This window comes from Saimiri boliviensis, chromosome X (genome assembly GCF_048565385.1).
Source record: "Saimiri boliviensis isolate mSaiBol1 chromosome X, mSaiBol1.pri, whole genome shotgun sequence".
Taxonomy (NCBI): Eukaryota; Metazoa; Chordata; class Mammalia; order Primates; family Cebidae; genus Saimiri; species Saimiri boliviensis.
Genome location: NC_133470.1, coordinates 90,063,104 through 90,073,535, shown reverse-complemented (window position 1 = coordinate 90,073,535; position 10,432 = coordinate 90,063,104). Strand labels below are relative to the sequence as shown.

The 10,432-nt window shown below is 38.6% G+C and overlaps 1 pseudogene; it reads left to right on the top strand.

The window, feature by feature from the left end:
- The first annotated feature begins 7,310 nt into the window (after window positions 1–7,310).
- On the top strand, window positions 7,311–7,408 carry LOC120361928 (U6 spliceosomal RNA; annotated as a pseudogene).
- Window positions 7,409–10,432: the final 3,024 nt, after the last annotated feature.

Below are 10,432 nucleotides of genomic sequence, written 5' to 3'. Positions count from 1 at the left end.
TAATGCAAATCTATTTCTGTTTTAAGATTCATTTCACCTAGATGGCAAAAACATATTCTCAGTCAATGTAAGGTCCTCCTATTTCCCCAGGGTTATATCTACATTGCAGGAACCTTCTACAATATCAAGACAAAAGAGGGTGTGGAACCTTGCTCTTGAGCTAAGCACACGTCCCTCGAGATGTCTTTTGCTACCTTAAGATCCTAAGTCTTTGTGCAGCCTCTGCATCACACAGAAGTCTTGCTGCTTCATTGCTGGAAACGCAAGCAATCCTGAGGCTTAGTAGGGACCCATCTGTGCAGACACCACTCACGTTCATTGTCTTGCCACTTCTGTGGGGTTCTGCCTAGGAAAAGAAAACAGTTTGCAGGACCCCTCTTTCCAAGGTCCATTAACATTTGTGCTCTAATCAAATTATGTCTATTAGTTCTGCCCTCCAGCCTGGAGAAACCTTTCTCTGGTCCGGTAGTGGAGAGCCACCATTTCTTTCCTTCTCCTACCTTTCATCCCCAAAAAATCTTCCAAGTAACTCTAAGGGCTTAGACTTATGAAGCACACACTAGAGAGAGGACTTGCATACGTTTTCTGCCTTCTGCCCTGTCATATCTCTCCGCTGATATAACGAGCAGAGGCACAGCTGTGTGCTTGAACACGGAAATGAGAAAGTGGTAAATACATAGAGGAGATAAAAACACAGCTCAGTATCTCAAAAATACTACCCCACCAAATTTATATGACCTTTTTGAAATGCACATCTTCCCAACTGCCCCACCATTCATTTAAAAGGTATTCAGTGAATGATGCCAAGAAGGCATAAAATAAGATCATAACTTCATCTAAAAGTTAGGACATGCACACTAAAAGACACCTAATGTGCAGAGAAACAATCAAATGCTAATAACCCAAATAAAACCTAAGTTGAAGACTAAAGAAATTCCAGGAAGGGAGTAATTGCCAGAGGCTGAGGCAGTCAGGGGTATTGCTGAGACTACCTTGAAGGTCTTCTGTGTTTAGAAAACTGAGAAGTGGCTCTGGGCTGGCAAGATGGCCGAATCAAACAGCTCTGGTCTGCAGCTCACAGAGAAATCAATGCAGAAGCTGGGTGGTTTCTGCATTTCCAACTGAGGTACCCGGCTCATCTCACTGGGACTGGTTACACAGTGGGTGTAGTCCAGAGAAGGCAAGCCAAACCAGGGTGGGTCATCACTTCACGTGGGAATCTCAAAGGATTGAGGAACTCCCTCTCCTAGCCAAAGGAAACCTTGAGGGACTGTGCCGTGAGGAGTGGTGCATTCCAGCCCAGATACTACACTTTTCCTGTGGTCTTCACAACCCACAAGACCAATTGGTGTGCTGTATTCAGGAGACCCATCTCATGCACAAAGACACACGTAGGTTCAAAATAAATTGATGCAGGAATATTTACCCAACAAATGGGAAGCAAAAAGAGAAGGAGTTGCAACCCTAGTCTTTGATAAAACAGATTTTAAACCAGCAAAGATCAAAAAAAGACAAAAAACGGGCATTACATAATGGTAAAGGGATCAATGCAACAAGAAGTGCTAACTATCCTAAATATATATGCACCCAATACAGAAGCACCCAGGTTCATAAAGCAAGTACTTAGAGACCTGCAAAGAGACTTAGACTCCCACACAATAATAGTGGGAGAATTTAACAACCTATGGTCAGTATTAGACAGATCAATAAAACAGACAATTTACAAGGATATTCAGGACTTGAACTCAGCTCTGGACCAAGCATACCTAATAGACATCTACACAAGTCTCCACCCCAAGTCAACAGAATATACATTCTTCTCAGCACCACTTCACACTTACTCTAAAATTGACCACATAATTGGAAGTAAAACACCCCTCAGCAAATGCAAAAGAATGGAAATCACAACAAACAGTCTCTCAGACCACAGTGCAATCAAATTAAAACTCAGGATTAAGAAGCTCACTCAAAAATGCACAACTACACGAAAACTGAACAACCTGCTCCTGAATTACTACTGGGTAAATAACAAAACTAAGACAGAAATAAATAAGTTATTTGAAACCAATGAGAACAAAGACACACATACCAGAATCTCTGGGACACAACAAAAGCAGTGTTTAGGGGGAAATTTATTGCCCTAAATGCCCACAGGAAAAAGCGGGAAAGATTTAAAATTGACACTCTAACATCACAATTAAAAGAACTAGAGAAGCAAGAGGAAACAAATTCAAAAGCTAGCAGAAGACAAGAAATAACTAAGATCAGAGCAGAACTAAAGTAGACAGAGACATGAAAAATGCTTAAGAAAAAAATCAGTGAAACCAGGAGTCAGTTTTCTGAAAAGATTAGCAAAATAGATAGACCACTAGCCAGACTAATAAAGAAGAAAAGAGATAAGAATCAAATAGAAACCAAAAAAAAAAAATGATAAAGGGGAGATCACCAATGATCCCACAGAAATACAAACTACCATGAGAATAGTATAAACACCTCTACACAAATAAACTAGAAAATCTAGAAGGAGTAGATAAATTCCTAGTCACATGCACCCTCCCATGACTAAACGGGGAAGAAGTCCAATCCCTGAATAGACCAATAACAAGTTCTGAAACTGAGCCAGTAATTAATAGCCGACCAAGCAAAAAAAAAGCCCAGGATCAGACAGATTCATAGCCAAATTCTACCAGAGGTACAAAGAGGAGCTGGTGCCATTCCTTCCAAAACTATTCTAAACAATAGAAAAAGAGGGACTTCTACCTCATTTTATGAGGCCAGCATCCTCCTGATACTGAAACCTTGCAGAGCCACAACAACAAGAGAAAATTTCAGGCCAATATCCCTGATGAACATTGATGTGAAAATCCTCAGTAAAATACTGGCAACTGATTCCAGCAGCACATCAAAAAGCTTACCCACCATGAACACATCAGCTTCATCCCTGGAACGCAAGGCTGGTTCAACATACACAAATCAATAAACATAATTGATCACATAAACAGAACCAATGACAAAAACCACGATTATCTCAATACATGCAAAAAAAGGACTTCGATATAATTCAACAGCCCTTCAAGCTAAAAACTCTCAATAAACTAGGTATTGATGGAATGTATCTTGAAGTAATAAGAACTATTCATGACAAAACCACAGTCAATATCATGCTGAATGGGCAGAAGCTGGAAGCATTCCCTTTGAAAACTGGAACAAAACAAGGATGCTGTCTCTCACTGCTCCTATTAAACATAGTATTGGAAGTACTGCCCTCGGCAATCAGGCAAGAGAAAGAAATAAAGCGTATTCGAATAGGAAGAGAGGAAGTGAAATTGTTTCTGTTTGCAGATGACATGACTGTATATTTAGAAAACCCCATTATCTCAGCCCAAAATCTTCTTAAGTTGAAAAGCAACTTCAGTAAAACCTCAAAATACAAAATCAATGTGCAAAATCACAAGCATTTCTATACACCAATAATACACAAACAGAAAGCCAAGTCAGGAGTGAACTCCAATCTACAATTGCTACAAAGAGAATAAAATACCTAGGAATACAACTTATGAGGGACATGAAGGACCTCTTCAAGGAGAACTGCAAACCACTTCTCAAGGAAATAAGAGAGGACAGAAACAACAACAAAAATATATTCCATACACATGAACAGGAAGAATCAATATCATGAAAATGGCAATATTGCCCAAAGTAATTTTGAGATTCAATGCTATTCCCATCAAGCTACCATTGACTTTCTTCACAGAATTAGAAAAATCTACTTTAAATTTAATGTGGAACCAAAATAGAGCCCATATAGCCAAGACAATCCTAAGCAAAAAGAACAAAGCTGGAGGCATCACACTATATGACTTCAAACTATACAACAAGGCTACAGTAACCAAAACAGCCTGGTACTGGTAGAAAAACAGATACATAGACCCATGGAACAGAACAGAGGCCTCAGAAATAATGCCACACATCTACAGCATGTGATCTTTGACAAACCTGACAAAAACAAGCAACAGGTAAAGGTTTCCCTATTTAATAAATGGTGTTGGGAAAACTGGCTAGCCATATGCAGAAAACTGAAACTGGACCCCTTCCTTATACCTTATATAAAAATTAACTCAGGATGGATTAAACACTTAAATGTAAGACCTTGAGCCATAAAAACCCAAGATGAAAACCTAGGCAATACCACACAGGACACAGACATGAGCAAAGACTTCATGACTAAAACACAAAAAGCAATGGCAACAAAAGTCAAAATTGACAAGTGGGATCTGAATAAACCAAAGAGCTTCTGCACAGCAAAAGAAACTAGCATCAGAGTGAGCAGGGAACCTACAGAATGGGAGAAAATATTTGCAATCTATACATCTGACAAAGGTCTAATATCCAGGGCCTATAAGGAACTTAAACAAATTTACAAGGAAAAAAGAAACCAACCCCATCAGAAAGTGGGCAAAGGATATGAACAGACACTTCTCAAAAGAAGACATTTATGCAGTCAACAAACATATTTTGAAAAGCTCTTCATTGCTGGTAGTTAGAGAAATGCAAATCAAAACCTCAATGAGATATCATCTCACATCAGTTAGAATGGCGATCATTAAAATGTCACGAATCAACAGATGTTGGAGAGGATTAGGAGAAATATGAATACTTTTACAGTATTGGTGGGAGTGTAAATGAGTTCAACCATTGTGGAAGACAGTGTGGTGATTCCTCAAGGATCTATAACCAGAAATAACATTTGACCCAGCAATCCCATTACTGGGTATATATTCAAAGGATTACAAATCATTCTCCTATAAAGATACATGCACGCATATGCTTATTGCAGCACGATTCATAATAGCAAAGACTTGAAACCCATCAATGATAAACTGGATAAAGAAAATGCCCATCAATGATACACTGGATAAAGAATTGTGGCATATATGACATGGAATGTTACACAGCCATTAGAAGGATGAGTTCATGTCCTTTGCAGGGACATGAATGAATTTGAAAACCATCATTCTCAGCAAAATAATACAGGAACAGAAAACCTAACACCACATGTTCTCACTCATAAGTGAGAGTTAAACAATGTGAACACATGGACACAGAGACAGGGAGGGGAATATCACACACCAGGGCCAGTCAGGGGCTGAGGGGCTAGGGAAGGGATAGCATTAGGAGAAATATCTAATGTAGATGACAGGTTGATGGGTGCAGCAAACCACCATGGCACGTGTATACCTATGTAACAAACCTGCACGTTCTGCACATGTTTCCCAAAATTTAAAGTATAATTTAAAAAAAGGAAACTTAAAAAAAAAGAAATAAAGAAAACTGAGAAGAAGAAGGATACTATAGGCAAGGGACAAATAAGCTGCTTCTGTTTTCTCCCCCTTCTCATCCATCCTGTACATTGTTGCTGTAATGATTTTCCCAAAACAACAATTTCATTCACCCTTTCAAGTTCATTTACCTCACTCTTCAGCTTGGCTTTCAAGACAATGCCTCCACTACTTCATGAAACACCAGGAAAATTATAAAGTAATACATGGACACACACACACACACACACACACATACACACACATGCACACACATACAAACACACAGAGAGAGAGAGAGAGCAAGTCAGGATAGGAAGAGATGGCAGAATCAAAATTTTACAAGTTGAAAAGCAAAAGGGCAGGTGATAGCTGACTTATCAAACACAAGTAACCTGATGCAGCCATAAAAAGGAAGGAGATCATGTCCTTTGCAGGGACATGGAAAAAGGGGTCTCAATCCAGATCTAAAGAGAGGATTCTTGGATCTCACACAAGAAAGAATTCAAGGCGAGTTGCAGAGTGCAGTGATAAGATATTGAAAGCTACGCTGTTATAGTGTAGGGCATCCTCAGAAATTAAGCAGAGGCATGTTCTCACTCGTAAATGGATGTTGAACAATGAGAACACACGGATGTGGGGAACATCACATACTGGGTCCTGGGGTGTGGAGGCTAGGTGGGGAATAGCAAGGGTGTAGGGGGATTGGAGAGTGACAGCATTAGGAGAAATATCTAACGTAGATGACAGGGCGATGGATGCAGCAAATCACAACAATGGCACATGTATACCTATGTAACAAACCTGCACGTTCTGCGCATGTACCCCAGAACTTAAAGTATAATAAATATACTTTTTTAAAAAGAAGAAAAAAATTAAGCAGAATGCACTATCTTTAAGCTTTTTTTATATAGGTGTCCCGTCCATATAAAGACTAAACTAAGCTGTGACTGTGTGCAGGAGAGCAGACAGCATGAGAAAATTTATTATTCTATTGATTTAAAGAGAACTATCCTTGACATTTTAGTGGGCAAGTACACCAAAACATATATATAATTATTTTTAAAGCACATATTATTATGAGTGTTGGGACATCTAGACTTTCTGCTATTGTAGTGTGTCCTTGTAGGTTTTTCTCAACTACAAACACTTTATAACCATGAGTCATGGCTGGAATGGGAAGTGCCTTTTTACTCTCAAGATGGAGCTGAACTTAAAATGGTGTCACCCTGGTTCTGCTAAGCTCCTGTTTCCCTAACAGATATTTTGCTGAGAATGTCTAAGTAGCATATTAATCAATTCCATGTCACATCATGGCAGACACTGTTGGTTGCCTTTCCAAGGGTTATTTTCTCTACGTCCTTTTGTCTTCACTGATAGTACCATGGTCTTGTCTAAGGACCAATGCAACCAGTCCAAACAAATCATAGCATGTCATTCCACTTGACCATTGACTGGTATAGAGATGGGTGTATTTGAAACTGGTTTTGGCTATCTAGATGTAAGATAAAGTTTATTTGGGGTCATACAGTTCTACCTTACAGAGAATTATATAAAACAGGTTTTGTTTGCTGCCTTCCTTCCCATTAGACCATGTATCTTGTTATGTGAATATCTGGAGCTTCAGTAGACATCCTGTAACCAATAGGCAATATGCCAAGGAATGGAAGAACAGAATTTTGAAAAGAGCTTGGCTTGTGGACTTTGAACACTCAAAACTGTGACTATCTTCTACCGAATTTTTTGTTCACTAAATAATTAATATATTGCTGGTTTAAACCATTGCTGGTTAGAGTTCTGCTACTTGCACTGAAAAGCAGCACACATTGAGCAATTCCTTTTTTAGGTTTAATAGAAATCTCCACATCTATGAATATATATGTGTTCCTTATGAATTTTTTTGAAAATGTAAAAAGGTGAAAGAAAAATGGACAACTATCATTTGAAGTATGACTGAAGATTTACACAGCCATTAATAAAAACTTCTGATTCTCACTTCAGCAGCGTATATACTAAAATGAAATGATAGAAGATTAGCATGTCCCTTGTACAAAGATGACATGAAAACTTTTGAAGCATTCTATATTTTTCCTCATGAGCAAAAAAGGAAGTAAGATCATTTACAGACAAGCAATCCTTAGTGAATTTTTCAACACCAGGCTTGCCTTGCAAGAGCTCCTGAAGGAAACACTGAATATGGAAAGGAAAAACCACTACCAGCACTATAAAAACACACTGAATTACACACATCAGTGACACCATGAAGCAACCACATAAAAAAGCCTGCAAAATAACCAGCTACCATCATGATGATAGGATCAAATTCACACATAACAAAACTAACCCTAAATGTAAATGGGATAAATGTCCCAACTAAAAGTCACAGATGGCAAGCTTGATAGAGTCATGACACATTCGTACACTATCTTCAAGATACCTATCTCAGATAGTGCAGTGATTCCTCAAAGACCTAGAGACACAAATGCCATTTGATCCAGCAATCCCATTACTGAGTATATACCCAAAGGAATATAAATCATTCTGTTATAAAGATACATGCAAACCTATGTTCATTGCAGCACTATTCGCAATAGCAAAGACGTGGAATCAACCTAAATGACCATAAATGGTAGACTGGATAAAGAAAATGTGGTTATGCAGCCATAAAAAGGAATGAGATCACGTCCTTTGCAGGGACATGGGTCAACTTGTAAGCCATCACCCTCAGCAAACTAACGCAGGAACAGAAAACGAAACACCACATGTTCACACTTGTAAGTGGGAGGTGAACAATGTGAACACATGGACACAGGGAGGGGAACAACACACAATGAGGCCTGTCAGAGGGCGGGGTGGCAGAGGGAAAGCATTAGGAAAAATACCTAATGCATGTGGGCCTTAATACCTAGGTGATGGATTGATCTGTGCAGCAAACCACCATGGCATACGTTTACCTATGTAACAAACCCGCGTATCCTGCACCAGTGCCCCAGAACTTAAAATTAAAATTAACAAAGAAACCTGAATCTTAAGCAGATAGTAGAGGAAGCCAAGAAACAACATGATTTGTACTGAAGAGTCTCCCTAAATCCTAGGAACTGACTGTACCAAGTACCTCTGCAAAGAGGGTGGAAGAAGAGGTTGAAAATAGGAGAAGTGCTTGAAAGTCTGAACATCTAGAGTCTCAGATGTATACTTCTTTGCTCCATGCTGTGTGGTTGACTACTGTTCCCCAAACTCATCAGAGGACCAAAGGTATAGCCTATGAAGAAGATAAAGCAGATGTCTGGACTAGAGAATAAGAAGCACAAATGACGGTGGGGATACCATATTGAAAACTGGGATTAAGTAAACTTCTCTGGGCGCTGACTATTGAGACCTTAAACCTTCTTCATCAACTGGGTTCCCAAAACACTAGACTGTACATTCCAGGCAGGAGATGGGAGGATGTCTCTCTGCAGAATACAACCAAGAAGAAAAATCTAAAAACACTGAGTCTAAAGATACTGACAATCAGGGGTTCCCCTATGAAACAGTACAAAATACCACTGGCAGTGAACCCTACATGCTCTGCATTGCTAGTTATCTTTTTAGTATCTCCCTCATAAACATGACTGGACATCTAAAGATGACAGACATCTGAGGAAACTCTAACATAAGAGAAACCAAAACAAGCAAATAGAGGGGAATAACCTGAAGAAGAGAGTGATGATTCAAAAAGATGACAACTTCAAAATATATATACACATTAATATGCCCAGCATCACAATAATGTAAACACTGCATATTGTTCAAACCAATATGTGGGGAGGGAGAGAAAAGGAGAAAAAGGAAGCATGATTGTTTGGGGAGTACAGGCACTGGTTGCACTGAATGAATTAGAAAGTTTTTCATTTTTGTTATATGACTAGCACAATTTGCATAGCATTACAATTATACGTCTATTGAAGATTTGATGGAATGCTACTGTAAAATTATCTGAGTCAGATACATGCAAAGAGCAACATTTTTGAATATTTTTCAGATTCTTATATTGCTGTTTTCCTACTCAAATTTTCAAACATTTCTTCAGGTATTTTCTGCAACCATGAGTTTAAATGTAGGGCATAAAATTGTACATGTAGAATTCTTCTTACAAATTTTAAAATATGCTCCATATATTTAATTCTGCTTTCTCATTTAACATTAATTGTGTGTTTGCTTTTTTTTTTTTTTTTTTAATAATCACGCTTGTCAACGTTATTTTTCTTGTTCTTTCCAAAATCAGATTTCGGTTTTGTTGATTTAATTTAACGTATTGTTGGCTTGTCTGACTATTCTCTATAGCATTATCTGTATCTGTATCAGTTCCTTCTGAATTTGTTTTTTTAATGAGATGGAGTCTCACTCTGTCACCAGGCTGGAGTACAATGGTATGATCTCATCTCACTGCAACCTCCACTTCCCGAATTCAAGCAATTCTCCTGCCTCAGCCTCCCCAGTAGCTGGGACTCTAGGCATGCGCCACTACGCCCAGCTAATTTTTTGTATTTTTAGTAGAAATGGGGTTTCACCAGGTTAACCAGGATAGTGTTGATCTCCCTGGCCTTGTGATCTGCCTGCTTCGGCTTCCCAAAGTGTTGGGAGTACAGGTGTGAGTCACCACGCCCAGCCCTTCTTCTGATTCCTTTAGGTGTATTTTTTCTGTTAATTTTCTAGTTTGTTGAATTAAGCACTTAATTTTTTCCCAATATTTACTGTTTTGTAATACCTAAAATTATACCTTATCCTCTGAGTACAACTTTGAAGCATTCCATGGGTTTGAATATGTAGTACAATAACTGCTTTTCATTTTTAAATAAATTGTTATTTGAGTTTTTATTTCTTTTTTTTAAATCCAAGAGTTATAGAGAAGGTTGTCTTTTCGATCCCTGATTGTAGTAGATAGGACAACCTCCTACCCCAATCCCCCTGCGAAGACGTCCATGTCTTCATCCCTAGAAACTGTTACCTGACATGGCAAAACGAACTTTGCATATGTGACTGACAACCACCTTAAGAAAAGAAGGACCCAATATAATCTCAAGTGTCCTTAAAAGATGAAACAGAAAGGCAGCAGAGTCAGAGAAGGAGAT